General features: G+C 39.4%; 1 protein-coding gene across 2 annotated transcripts in view; it reads left to right on the forward strand.

Annotated features, from left to right (window-relative positions):
• Positions 1–14,324, forward strand: part of LOC134226539 (uncharacterized) — a 710,533-nt gene that overhangs the window by 123,313 nt on the left and 572,896 nt on the right. The window lies entirely within an intron of this gene.

Genomic DNA, 14,324 nt, shown 5'->3' on the forward strand with positions numbered 1-14,324 from the left:
ATACACGATACAAAAAGCTCGAGAGAAGTCAATGTAATATAAGCTATCCAATGTGATGATCAGCAGTGGTGGATGAAATTCGTGTGGTCGGTGAAAATGTACATTTAAATATCTACTCTTTTGAAGTCTTGTACATCCGGTAGTCTTCTGCACAGACGAGATAGAGTCATTGACTATGAAGAGTTACCGTGTTCTCACTGTCTGGAGTAAAATTACGAGCAAAGATAGACATAGAGAAGGCATTCATTGTATTGTATCAACTGTTGAAAGACTCGTTGAAAATAATTACCGATAGAAATCCGGTTGATACTCGAGGACAAAGTGCGTTGCACTACGCAATTTGTCCTCGAGTAATGTTTCAGTCAGGGAGGAAATAATTGACCTTCTTTGACTGCATCGCTAGTGTAAAATTGATTCAAATAATTTAAAATGTGGATAGTTTTGGGAAACACCATATGGCCAGGTTTATCCTTAGTTTATTTTTGCACAACTTCATTCTGTCAACGACTGGTCGTATCAAACCGGAGGAAGTGTAAAGATTTTTTCGTTTTCACTCTTGCAGTTTGTAATTCGTCATGGAAAAGGATAACATAAAAAGGAGAATTCGTTCCATTTTCAGTTAAACCAAGTAGATATGAACATCGGTAGCAAATGAAGCACCAGCATCTAATAGTGATTGCTAAATTTAATAAGTAACAGACCGAACGCCATCCCATCACCAACGTCGTCTGTCGGTCGGCCGCTTTTATCCACGTTGGAGAAAATTAAATTAAAATTATGACGACAAAACCGACCACCACCGAACCAACCGACGGCATTTCTTGTGTCCTGCCCTCAGGCCCCCGGAATGGCTGATGATGTTTCTACATTGGCCCAGCTTGAGCTCCGATTTTGCTTTTCTCGAAGTCGTAACCGAACTGAAAGGTTATTATCGCAATCTAAAGACGAACTTTTCATAGAAAAAACCCGGAGACACGACATTTTATAAATGAAAAATAGATTACAAGTTTTCATGAAGTGACTCTCAACCGACAGAAATTTTATTGATATCAATTCAATTTTGCGCATTACGTTGAAACATTCTGAAGGAAATTGTTTGCAAAACCATAAAGAATGAAGTATTGGCTAATTACTAGAAGCACAATATCACTACTAGGTGAATGAGTTCGTTTTTTAAAGCAGATGATGACAGATCCATCGTATTGAATGTAAGGGAATGTGTTTGCCCTGCCATGGTTTCCGTGTTTTTGTGCGGTGTGCTGCTGGATCCCGGAGCTGGAATTTATTAATTTCATTAGCCTCGTTCAACAGATGATGGTGGTCTTTTAGTGTGAGGCTTCGTGGATGTGGTGTCCTGGCAAAGGGTTACATGGCGATGGGCAAGGTTTCGAATAGTAATTCGAGCGTGGGCTTTTTTTCGGATGGGTTCATATTGGTTTATAGGGGTAACGAAAAGGGATGGGAAATGGGATCCAAAGAGGAGGATGCAAGCAACGTCGGATGTGATTCGTTGTTCCGGAAAATTCGAGGTAGGTAAAGGTGTGGCAAAGGTAGTCTAGGGCATTTGATTACGGCGAATTACGATGCAATATAGGATTTTCCGGAAAGCATGCAATGAGAAATGAGAATCGTTTGTAATAGTTCTGCCATTGTATAACATGTCCAGGGAACATAACAAGAAATTTTATAAAAACATATTTGGATATATGTTTTAGGAATAAAAGTCAAATGAGCTATAAGGATTGTTTGGCCCCAGCTTACCAAGCAGACAGGCTGATAGACCCTGCCCTGGATTCGCAGTGCTATTTCATTCCTTCATAACAGGCTGATGGCATTGCAACGGAATGTATGAGAGGGTGCTTAATTAGGGATTTTGATACCAATATGGTATGCAAAGTATTTAAATTCAGATTCGATATAATAGCCAACACGCACGTTGTTATGTATAACGGAAGTAAACGCATTGGAAAGGATAGCATCACCAATTCGTGTAAATTAACATTTTTGAGATACCATAATCCACGGCTTATTTGACGATGTCTAACATCAAAAGCCCAATCTAAACACGTGGTTTCACCACGCAGGAGATGGCGGGTACGGTTCCCGTCCGGTCGAGAGGGGATCTTTCGAGTTGGACATTTTTCGTCTTCTCTGGGTGTAGAGTAGTTTTGTCAAAGGTTTTCATGCATTGGTCTGAATCGATAGTTCTCAACAAAGAGCTGTGGAAGTGCCAATGATCAAGTGGAGATTTGGCTATAGCTTAATTGCCAGAATGAGAATAAGGTTGTAAAACGCCTAGAAGAACTGGACCATTCGCTGTGCCATGGTAGAGTGCTACCATTCCAAACTACATTAAAGCTAGTAACATTATTTTGATTGATTGATGTGGCTTCTCTTGCCCGCTAATTATATTTGTAGATTCGGTCATTTGAATTTAACAAAATTGCAGTGCTCGGGCTTCTTCTTACCACAAAATCCAATGTGGTATAAAGTTGTTTATTTTTAATTAAATATCGAACAAAATGGGAATTATTTCAGCGTTCCGCAGAGTAGCAGCAGCAATCCCGCTTTCGCGTTTTTTTTTGGAACATACATATTGTGGAAAAGAAGCATCGCATATGCTACCTGTAGTATATGACAGTAGGTTTGAATTTGCACGCCAAGTGAGTGAACGCCAAACGAGTTACCACTAGGCCATCACCGCTATTCGAGAAGAGAAACCACTTCACCAATATGAACAGATGAATAGCATGCTGTGTGTAAACTGATGTTTAAACTTCCATGTTCAAACCCGTGTGCTTGAACTTGGGCGCACACTCGTGTTCAAACTGGGTGCGATTTTGGCTCGGTTTATGATGAACTCGGTTTGGATCTAGTATGCATGTTTGAGTGCGAACTTATGCACATGGGAAAATTGCACTGTGGTTCATGTTTTCGTGAAGACTGATTTCTGTAATTATTGCATATTTCTAAATTAGTTTAAGCACATTGCATATATTTTAATTGGTGAAATTTGATGCATTTTGCTGAATATTATCAGCATGATGCTGTCAAATCTTGCATTGGTCAAACCTAGGGGAACTAGGTTTAAAATGCGCCAGTCAGCTAATACGAGCCATTGCATTTTCTGGGTTAATAGGCTAAATTAAGTTACAAAACCGATGGCAGCTGGCGCCTAAACATGTTTTTAGATCAACAAACTAAAAATAATAGTCAAGACATTTATAATGAAATTTTTAAAAATAAATTTGTTTTTTTCCACTTTTTGATAAAATTTAAGCTTCCGTTCCCTTAAGGATTTTCCACTAGATAAAAACAGTTTTTCAATAATTGTTGCACTTGTCTGGAAAAACAGATTAGTAAAGATTGTGCCAAGTTACTGAAAAGTTAACTTTACTACATTTTTCATAGAAAAACTCACATTTTATTAAAATCTCTGCATGCAGGATAAAACGCGCCCATCTAATGTGCTTGACTATGGATGTCATAGTTTGAGAAGGGCGTGTGCCGATAATAATTTATTTTTAAAATATTATCAATTAAAAAGTAAAAAAGTAAACATTGAAAAGTGATAAAATAAAAGTGAAAAGTGATGAGTGAGAAGTTATGAGTGAAGTGAAGTGAGAGTGAAGAAGTGAGAAGTGAGAAACAACAAGTGAAAAGTAGGAATTCAGAATTCGACTAAAAAGCCCTAAATAGATTTATAATCAATCGTGAATTGTAAGCTGGATTTGGGATATGAGAACTGAGGAGTGAGGAGGGAGAAGCAAGAAAAAAGAATGAGAATTGAGAAGTGAGAAGCGAAATGCAAGCAGTAAAAAGTGCGAAATAAGATGTGATCAGTGAAAAGCGAGAAGAAAGTAGTAGAAGGGGAGAAGTAGTAAGCGAGATACTTTGTGTGAGAAATGAGTAAAAAAGCATGAAGAGGAATATGACAATTGATAAATGGGATGTGAGAAGTGAGAAACGAGACGTGAGAAGTGCAAGGTACAAGGAGTGAAATTGAAGAATAGAGAAAAAAAGCAAGAATAGATGCGAAGGGAGAGAAGTAAATAGTGTGGAGACAACTCAGAATAGAGTTTTTTTCAGCATAGATTTTTGGGCATCCAATAAATCCTTTTGGATGTGTAGATGTAGAATATTATAAGTCAACGGCAGAGGTTCTCGGTCATCCAAGAAATCCATGGAGTTAGCTCCTCAGATCTACAAGCGTAACTAAAGATCAATCGGACTGTTTTAAATGTGGTACATGCCCTTTTGGATGTGAAGAATAGAATAAGTCAACGGCAGAGGTTTTCGGTCACCCAAGAAATCCCAGGAGTTAGGTCCTCTGATCTACACGCGTAACAAAAGTTCAGTTGGACTGTTTAAATCAGTGATCCCCAAAGTGCGGCCCGCGGGCCGCATGCGGCCCTCGAAGCCTTTTCCTGTGGCCCGCGAAGGGTTTCAGAATATACACTACATGTGGCCCATTGACAAACATCACATCCAGGAAAAGCTTTCATCGTGTCCAGTTTTTCGTTCTACTCAGGCTGAGCATATATGCCAACATTTTTTGGCGCTTTTACCAAGCTTAGGTAAAATTAATGTTGTCATACATTGCACCCTAATATGAATTCTTTCATTCTTTAAAATAAGTTAAGTTGTGGCAAATTTCGATTGAAAATTGCTTTATTTATAATTCCTGAAAATGCGTCATGTTAACGTACTTCACACTAAGAAAAATGTTCAACGAAATCAAGATTTTGTCATGTTGCGACTAGTTTGGATGATGAAGAAAAGGTTTCCGGAAAATTCAATTAGGGAGAAAGACGGCTTAGGCAGGTTTTGTTCTATTATTGGCAGGGGGGTTTTTGTCGACCAAATTTTATGAAGTTTGGCCACAATGTTATTTGATATGCAGTGACCCATTCTCACCCCCATTTGACTCATCGTCACCCCCGACAACGGTATTCAAATGGGTTTACATTTGCAGAGTCCGACGTTTCGGCCCGTTATTGAGTCTTTTTCCTGATGAGCATTTTCCTTGAAAAAAGATCAAATTAATGAGTCGACACGTCGGGCAATGCAGGTATAATCCCGCTTGAATATCTCAGATCGAAAAAGTCAGAAAATCAGTACTGTTGGTAAGTTCACCAGGCTTCAAAAAAATAAGTTTCAAACATGCTGTCGTTATTTGCAACAACTTTCATTGAACAATAATCGTCGAGGATAAAAACAGTTCCAACTCTTAGAATCGATCGACAGATGTTTATTTGGTAGAATAGTTTTGCCAACTAAGCCAAGAAGATTTTGTTGCGAAAGTAAAATTTCACGTTAAGTCCGCTATCGCAGAAGTGTATAATAATATGAACTAAAACTCAGCTATACGCATTCTACTCAGCTATACGCATTCTGCCCCTGCAAGTATGTTTTTTAAACAGATTCTTTGATTACTTTGTATTATAATTCAAATATCAATTCGAAATGATAAACAAATATTGCAAATATACTGCGGCCCGCTTCATTAGTTCAAAATTGCTGTGTGGCCCTCGATAGTAAGCAGGCTGGGGACCACTGGTTTAAATTATGGCACATGTCCTTTTGGATGGTTAGAATAGAATGAGCCATCGTAAGAGATTCTGGGTAATTCAAGAAACCCCTGGAGTTAGGCCTTAAGATCTACACCCGTCACTTTAAGATTTATCGGACCATTTTAAATCTAGTACTGCAAAACCTCTTTTTGCGCCCAAAACGGGGGAGCGTAAATTGAATCAGAGCGTAAAAAGGGGAACCGTTATTTCGAATTTAGGGCGTAAAAAGAGAGAGCGTTATTTGTAATTTTGAGCGTAAAAGGAGGGAGCGCTATTTGGAATTTGGAGCGTAAAAAAAGTTTGCAATCTTTAAGGTAAGCAAAGTTTGATATTTAACACACTTTTAGTCTTAAGATGTGTCTTTTACCTATTTCGGTATTAGGGTCGTCCAAATTGTTTTCGTTATCATGGTCGTCCCATTGTTTGACTGCTGAGGCCTTAAGATGTTCTTGGTACGCCAAGAAATCAAGAAGTCATAAGTGGTAAAGATCCTTGATGACGCATAGTAAGACGTTCATTATCATTTTCAAGGCTTTAAAGTTTTTCGAGAACCTCCTGGAGCTTGGACCTTTGTTTTGTGATACATTGGATAGAATGCAACCATTGCATATGTTCATGGTCATCCAAGAAAACTCTGGAAAAGGCCTTAAGATCTACACGCGTAACCAGAGATCTTTCGTCTTGTTTCAAAAGTGGTACAACCCTTTTTGTGGTACATAGAATGGAATGCGTCCATTGCACAGGTTCATGGTCATCCAAGAAAACCCTGGAATAGGCCTTAAGAGCTACACGCGTAACCAGATCTTTGTGGTACATAGAATGGAATGCGTCCATTGCATAGGTTCACGGTGATCCAAGAAAACTCTGGAATAGACCTTTAAATCTACACGTGTAACCAGAGCTCTTTCGGCTTGTTTTAAAATTGGTATAACCCCTTTGTGGCACATAGAATAGAATGCGTCTATTGCATAGGTTCATAGTCATCCAAGAAAACTTTGGAATACGCCTTAAGATCTACACGCGTAACCAGATATCTTTCGACTTGTTTCAGAAGTGGTACAACCTCTTTGTGGTACACATAATAGAATGCGTCCATTGCATAGGTTCATAGTGATCCAAGAAAACTCTGGAATACGTCTTAAGATCTACACGCGTAACCAGATCTCTTTCGGCTTGTTTTAAAAGTGGTACAACCCCTTTGTGGCACATAGAACAGAATGCGTCCATTGCATAGGTTCATAGTCTTCCATAAAAACTCTGGAATAGACTTTAAGATCTACACGCGTAACCAGAGATCTTCCGACTTGTTTCAACAGTGGTACAACTCCTTTGTGGTACATGTGGAACCTCCTGAAGCTTGGACCTTTGTTTTGTGACACATTGGATAGAATGCAACCATTCCATATGTTCATGGTCATCCAAGAAAACTCTGGAAAAGGCCTTAAGATCTACACGCGTAACCAGAGATCTTTAGGCTTGTTTCAAAAGTGGTACAACCCCTTTGAGGTACATAGAATAGAATGCGTCCATTGCATAGGTTCACGGTGATCCAAGGAAACTCTGAAAAGGACTTAAGATCTACACGCGTAACCAGAGATCTTTCGTCTTGTGTAGAAAGTGGTACAACCCCTTTGTAGTACATAGAATGGAATGCGTCCATTGCATAGGTTCATGGTCATCCAAGAAAACCCTGGAATATGCCTTAAGAGCTACACGCGTAAACAGATCTCTTTCGGCTTGTTTCAAAAGTGGTACAACTCCTTTATGGTACATAGAATAGAATGCGTCCATTGCATAGATTCATGGTCATCCAAGAAAATTCGGGAATATGTCTTTAGATCTACACGCGTAACCAGAGATCTTTCGGATTGCTCAACAAGTGGTACAAGCCCTTTGTGGTAGGGGCCCTCCTTAGCCGGGCGGTAAGACGCGCGGCTACAAAGTAAGACCATGCTGAGGGTGGCTGGGTTCGATTCCCGGTGCTGGTCTACGCAGTTTTCGGATTGGAAATTGTCTCGACTTCCCTGGGCATAAAAGAATCATCTGTTAGCCTCATTGATATACGAATGCAAAAATGGTAACTTGGCTTAGAAACCTCACAGTTAATAACTGTGGAAGTCCTGTCTCGTCAGAGGGCCGTCGTGTCAGGGCTGTTTAGCGTCCCACCTAACTCCAGGACTTGGGCTTGTGCGCTTTGAGCGGCACACGGTCGCTTTGGCGGAGCCTACTTGCGGATTCATGCAGTTTTTTATAGAGGTTTAACAGGGCCCACTGTCAAACCCCACCGCATCCTAGGCAGGCGCCACAACTCGCAGATGGCCTGGGGAGAGATAACATGGGGAGGGCCTTTTAGATTCACACGCGTAATCAGAGATCTTTTGGCTTGTTTAAAAAAATGGTAAATGCTCTTTGTGGTATACAGAATAAAAACCGTCCATTGCATAGATTGATGGTCATCCAAGAAAACCCTGGAAAAGGCCTGCACGCTTAACTACAGATTTTTTGGCCTGTTTGAAAAGTTGAACATGCCCTTTATGGTACGTAGAATAGAATGCGTTATTTCAAATTTCCATGGTCATCCAGGAGAACCCGGCAGTAAGACGTTAGGATCTACATGCTTAACCAGAGATATATCAACCTGTTTTAAATGTGGTACTTTTCCTTTGTGGTCCATAGAATAAAATGCGTTCATGGCATATGCTAATGGCCATCCTAGAAATTTATGGAGTAAGGCTTCTAGGCTTACACGAATATCTATAATAACACGGTACATGATCTAAAATAGCGTCGTTTTTTCTTTACGTTTTTATCGTGAAGTTATCTCGTTCCAATTTATTCACATTTTGCATTTCCAAGAAATAAACAGTTTCGTACGTGATATGAATGAAGTTAGTATACTACCTGGAACGCATGACAACAAGAACTACTTGGAATGCGAATAAATCAAAATGAGGTTTCACACCTTGTCAATAACTGCCTAGAGCTAATGACAACAACTTGAACTATTTGGAATGCAAACATATACCAACAGCCTACCGTTCGGGGTTAATCTGCAAATCATAACTGTATCGAGTTCATACATAGTTCCATGGAAACAACTAAAGCTACTTGGAATGCATACATTTACTCAGATGAGGTTGTACAGCTTGTTATTTTTTCGATAAATGGCTTCATCACGGAGGTTAATCAGCAAGCCCTAACTCTACGAATTTCGTAGATTACTTCGAACCCATGACAATAACATGCACCACCTGGAATGCGAACATATACAGTATTTACCCGATTTTGTCATTCTCCGGCTTTGTCTACCCTGATTTTGTGGACCTCGATTTTACCACGTTTTCGACCCGATTTTATCACCACAAAAGTTTTTAATTTTTTTGTCGTTTGTATTGTTTTCAGATAATACCGAAAACAACAATAAATTTCATGAAATAACTTTCACCGCCTGTGGTTTATTATGGATCATTACAGAGAATCTGTCAAGAATTTTGTAAGCCTGTTCGACAAGAAATTACGGGTTCCTTTCACGTATTTTGTCTTTTTCTATTTCATCCCCCCAAAATTTACTAGGATTGAAAAAATCGGGATATTACTGTACCAAGAAGGGGTCGCAAAAAGTGTTCAATGCTCAATAACTACGTCCATTACGGAGCCCACGACAACAAAAAGAACTACTTTAAGACAAACATATACCAAGAAGGGGCCACACAACTTATTTGTTTTCAAATAACTGCCTCCATTAAAGAGGTTGATCCACCGACCTTGATTCTATGGAGTAGACTACCTGGAAATCATGACGACAACAAGAACTACTCAAAATACAAACATATATCAAGAAGAAGTCACACAATTTGTTTATTCTTCAATAACTGCCTCCGTTTCGGAAGGTGATCCACAGACCTTGACTCTATGGAGTTTGAAGACTACCTGGAGCCCACGACAACAACAAGAACTACTTGGAATACTAACATTTACCAAGAAGGGGTTACACAACTTGTTTATTTTTCAATAAATAACAATAAATAACTGCCTCCGTAACGGAGGTTGATCCACAGGCCTTGAATCAATGAAGTTCGTAGACTACCTGGCACCAATGACAAAAACAAGAACTACTTGGAGTACAAACATATACCAAAAAGGGGTCACACAACTTGTTTATTCTTCAATAGCTGCCTCCATTACGGAGGTTGACCCATGGACCTTGATTCTATGGAGTTCGTAGACTACCTGAAGCCCACGACAACATCAAGAACTACTTGGAATACAAACATATACCAATAAGGGGTCACATAACTTGTTTATTTTTCAATAACTGCCTCCATTACGGAGGTTGATCCACAGGCCTTAACTCTATGGAGTTCGTAGACTACCTGGCACCAATGACAACAACAAAAACTACTTGGAGTACAAACATATACCAAAAAGGGGTCAAACAACTTGTTTATTCTCCAACAGCTGCCTCCATTACGGAGGTTGATCTACAGACCTTGACTCTATGGAGTTCGTAGACTACCTGGAGCCCACGACCACAACAAAAATCACTTGGAATACAATTATATACCAAGAAGGGGTCACACCACTTGTTTATTCTCCAATAGCTGCCTCCATTACGGAGGTTGATCTATAGACCTTAACTCTATGGAGTTCGTAGACAACTGGAGCCCACGACAACGACAAGAACTACTTGCAATACAAACATATACCAAGAAGGGTTCACACAACTTGTTTATTTTTCAATAACTGCCTCCATTACGTAGGTTGATCCCCAGGCCTTGAATCTATGGATTTCGTAGACTACCTGGCATCAGTGACAACATCAAGAACTACTCGAAATACAAACATATACCTAGAAGGGGTCACACAACTTGTTTATTCTCCAATAGCTGCCTCCATTGCGGAGGTTGATCAACATACCTTGAATCTATGGAGCTTGTAGACTACCTGGAGCCCACGACAACAACAAGAACTACTTGAAATTCAAACATGTACTAACTAGGGGTCACACAACTTGTTTATTTTTCAATAACTGTCTTCATTGGTTTATCCACAGGCTTTGAATCTATGGAAATCGTAGACTACCTGACATCAGTGACAACAATAAGAACTACTTGGAATACAAACATATACCAAGAAAGGGTCACACAACTTGTTTATTCTCCAATAGCTTCCTCCATTACGGAGGTTGAACAACATACCTTGACTCTATGGAGTTTGTAGACTACCTGGAGCTCACGACAACAACAAGAACTATTTGGAATACTAACATATACCATGGAGGTGTCACACAACTTGTTTATTTTTCAATAACTGCCTCCATTATGTAGGTCGATCCCCAGGCCTTGAATCTATGGTGTTCGTAGACTACCTGGCATCAGTGACAACATCAAGAACTACTTGGAATACAAACATATACCAAGTAGGGGTCACACAACTTGTTTATTCTTCAATATCTGCCTCTAATACGAAGGTTAATCAACAGACCTTGAAGGTATGGAGTTCGTAGACAACCTACAAACCATGACAACAGGTAATACCACTTCGCATCCAAGTAATCTTTGGTTTCGCGTGTAGACCGAAAGGCCTATTCCAGGGATTTCTTGGATGACCAAGAACCTATGCTGGGTACGCATTCTATTCTATGTGTCATAAAGGGCATGTACCATGTTTAAAACCGTCCGATCGATTTTTTGTTGCTTCTATAGACTTTATAGCCTTAATCCAGAGATTTCTTGGACTATCAAGAACCTATGATGTGAACACGTTCTATTCTACGTATCACAAAGGGCATATATAACATTCGAAGCAGTCCGGTAGATCGTTGGTTACTCATGTAGACCGTAAGATCTCACTTCTTGGAAGTGTGATACATGTACCATGCACAGAAAATCGTGATTTGGCTCCGTAATGCACAAGGTCACATGCGCCCACCAAATAAATTAAAGAATAAACATATCTTGTATGCACACATCAACTAGTTACACGAAAATTTAGCAAAAAAAATTAATTAACATTTCATTGCAGTGGAAACGAGAATAGGACTTTTCATAAATTGATACTTGATTCTTCTGTCAGTTCACTGCTGTTTGTTTACATTTTAAGGCTGGCGCGTTTTAGCCTCGGGGTGGCGCGTTTCAACCCGCATGGTTTGAAATTGCACGAAAATGCAGCGCTTCAAAATAAAATCGTTTTCTCGGAATATAATTGGTTTTTCGTCCAAATTTTTATTCCGTATCATAGATGATAAGTTAAATTAGTGGTTAACACATTGGAAGTATATAATTTCGACCATTATCATCGTTAAATTCGAAGATTTGCTCAGGGGGCGCATATTGAACGTCTCTCCCCTACTGAATATTCAGTAAACTTTTCGAATTTGCTGAATATTCAGTAAAAAGTTGTCAAAAGTAATGACAGTTCACCTTGCTTAAATTTCCAGTAATTTGTTTTTGCTGAAACGTTTGCTGATCATTCAGCTCGGCAAATGATTTCCGAACGAGAGGATGAATCTTTAAACTAATGTGAAATAAAAGTGGATTAAACCAAAAAAAAAATCGTTCATTATGCCGGTAGTGTGCTGTGTTGTATCTTGTAAGTGCAACAATTTAAAAAGTGAAGAACGTTTTTTTTAACTTCCCCAAACCAAGAGCAAACTCTACGGAAAAAAGCAGAGCGCTTATTTTGAAACGTTCTGCAAAATGGTTGAAAGCGTGTGGATGCCCACCAAGGGCGAATAATCGTATCTGTGGACATCATTTTGTAAAAGGCCACCCGGCGGATTGGGATAAAACAGGTGATATTGATTGGATATGGATACCAACTCTGTGCCTTCCACGAGATCTACCACGGAGAGTGTCTTTTTCCAACTCACAGAATATTGATCCCAACGTTGTGGAATGTATATCGCTGCCACCGCAGGTACCAGGATTCGATCAAATTTGTGATACAGTTGTCTCTTCCAATGGTGAAGGATATGAAAATATACCGTTGGCCCCGGCCGATTTATCAGCAGAGGAATTCGATCAGTCTGTTCAACCAGATTTGAATGCTGTTTGCAGTGCATTTAGACTGGCTGATTGCTGGGAAACGGAAATCATACTCAACGACGACAGGTACTATTTGAGTAATAATAGATCTGAATATATAATTTTAGAGCTCATTTTTTTAGTGGAATAGTGGAAGGTCACATCATTAATACTAGTGCTGATGATATCACTTGTGGCGAAACGTTCAAGGAAGATGTGAGTACGCAAACGACGACCAGCTGGCTACGTGATTCCATTAAGCATGAGACTAGATATGGTAAACTGCTCAACAAAAATGGTCAGCTCGCAAATTCAGTGGAGGACCTTCGAAGGAAATTGTCAGCAGCTGAAGATTCAACAAGATACTCAGTCATGCATCTCGAGACTGATAACAAGAAATGCAAATACATAACTGGAATTTCATCAGGTCGTGTATTGCGTTTGCTGTATGAGGCAGTTAAAGCTAACTTGCCAGAAAGTAATACATGCGACACAAAAGAACGGGTGTTTGTACTCGCTTTAAGAAAGATACGACTCAATGAGCCATTCTATACGCTTGGACTTACTTATAATTTGCATCACAGCACAGTAGCTGACAAAATTTTCAACACGATCCACTGCATTTACCCATTCATGTCGGGTTTGGTGAAATGGCCTTCCCGTGAAATTTTAAAAAAGCATATGCCTTCAGCCTTCCGGATGTATGGTGACCGCGTTACAGTTCCCTAAAAGCGAGGAGATGATGGCGAACGCTAACGTATATAGTTTTTATAAACACCATAAAATAGTGAAAATACTGGCTGGTATTACTCCGTCTGGTAGTTATGCTTTTATATCAGAAGCGTTTGGAGGAAGAATTTCTGACAAACAAATAACAGAAATGTCTGGAATTCTAGACTATATTGAGGAAGGAGACTTTGTCATGGCCGATAGAGGTTTTTTAATTGGGGACTTGTTGGCTCGAAAAAATGCTGTCTTGAGTGTGCCAGCATTTAAAAAGGCAAATCAACAACTACAGCCAGTGGATGCTTGCACGTCTAAGGACCTATCGGCATTAAGAATTCACGTAGAGCGTCTTATTGGGTCACTCCGCCAAAAGGTGCTAATGTTATCCGATCAGATCCCGATTACCACTCTGCAACGTTGGAATAATGGAATGCCTGCAATTGATCAAATAGTTAAAATTGGAGCAGCTATTGTTAACCTTTGCCCATGCATCGTTCCGCAATAAACAAGAAACAGGTTTTTCGGTTGTTACAAAATAAAATCAAATAATAAATTACTGATAAATAATTACTTTTATTTTTATTTACACTCACCAAATTACAATGGTTCCGTTTAAGTCTTATACAATAATTCAAAAAGAATAACTTGGTTGAAGAACATAACTGCTTTCTGACGACACGATTAGAAAGCATCTTGTCATTTTATCTCGAAAATAATAAGGTTTGATTGAGACCAATCATAAAATAAAACCCTAAGTTGGCATTCGCAATGTGCACTTGCATTAATGCTTGGTAGTAGTACTTATGATTTACGTTGAGTAAAATTTCATTCCTACCGTTTCGCAGCAAAAACGTATCGCGCATTTTCAACAGATTCTCAACAAAATTTTCCGCTGTTTCATTTCTAACAACATAAGGGCACTTGATTTCTACTGCAATCTTTCCATGACAATCGCAATAGATGATGCCGTCCGGTGAGGCTCCGATGCAAGGTTTTTCAG

The sequence above is a fragment of the Armigeres subalbatus genome, chromosome 3, assembly GCF_024139115.2.
Source record: "Armigeres subalbatus isolate Guangzhou_Male chromosome 3, GZ_Asu_2, whole genome shotgun sequence".
In the NCBI taxonomy this organism is placed as follows: domain Eukaryota; kingdom Metazoa; phylum Arthropoda; class Insecta; order Diptera; family Culicidae; genus Armigeres; species Armigeres subalbatus.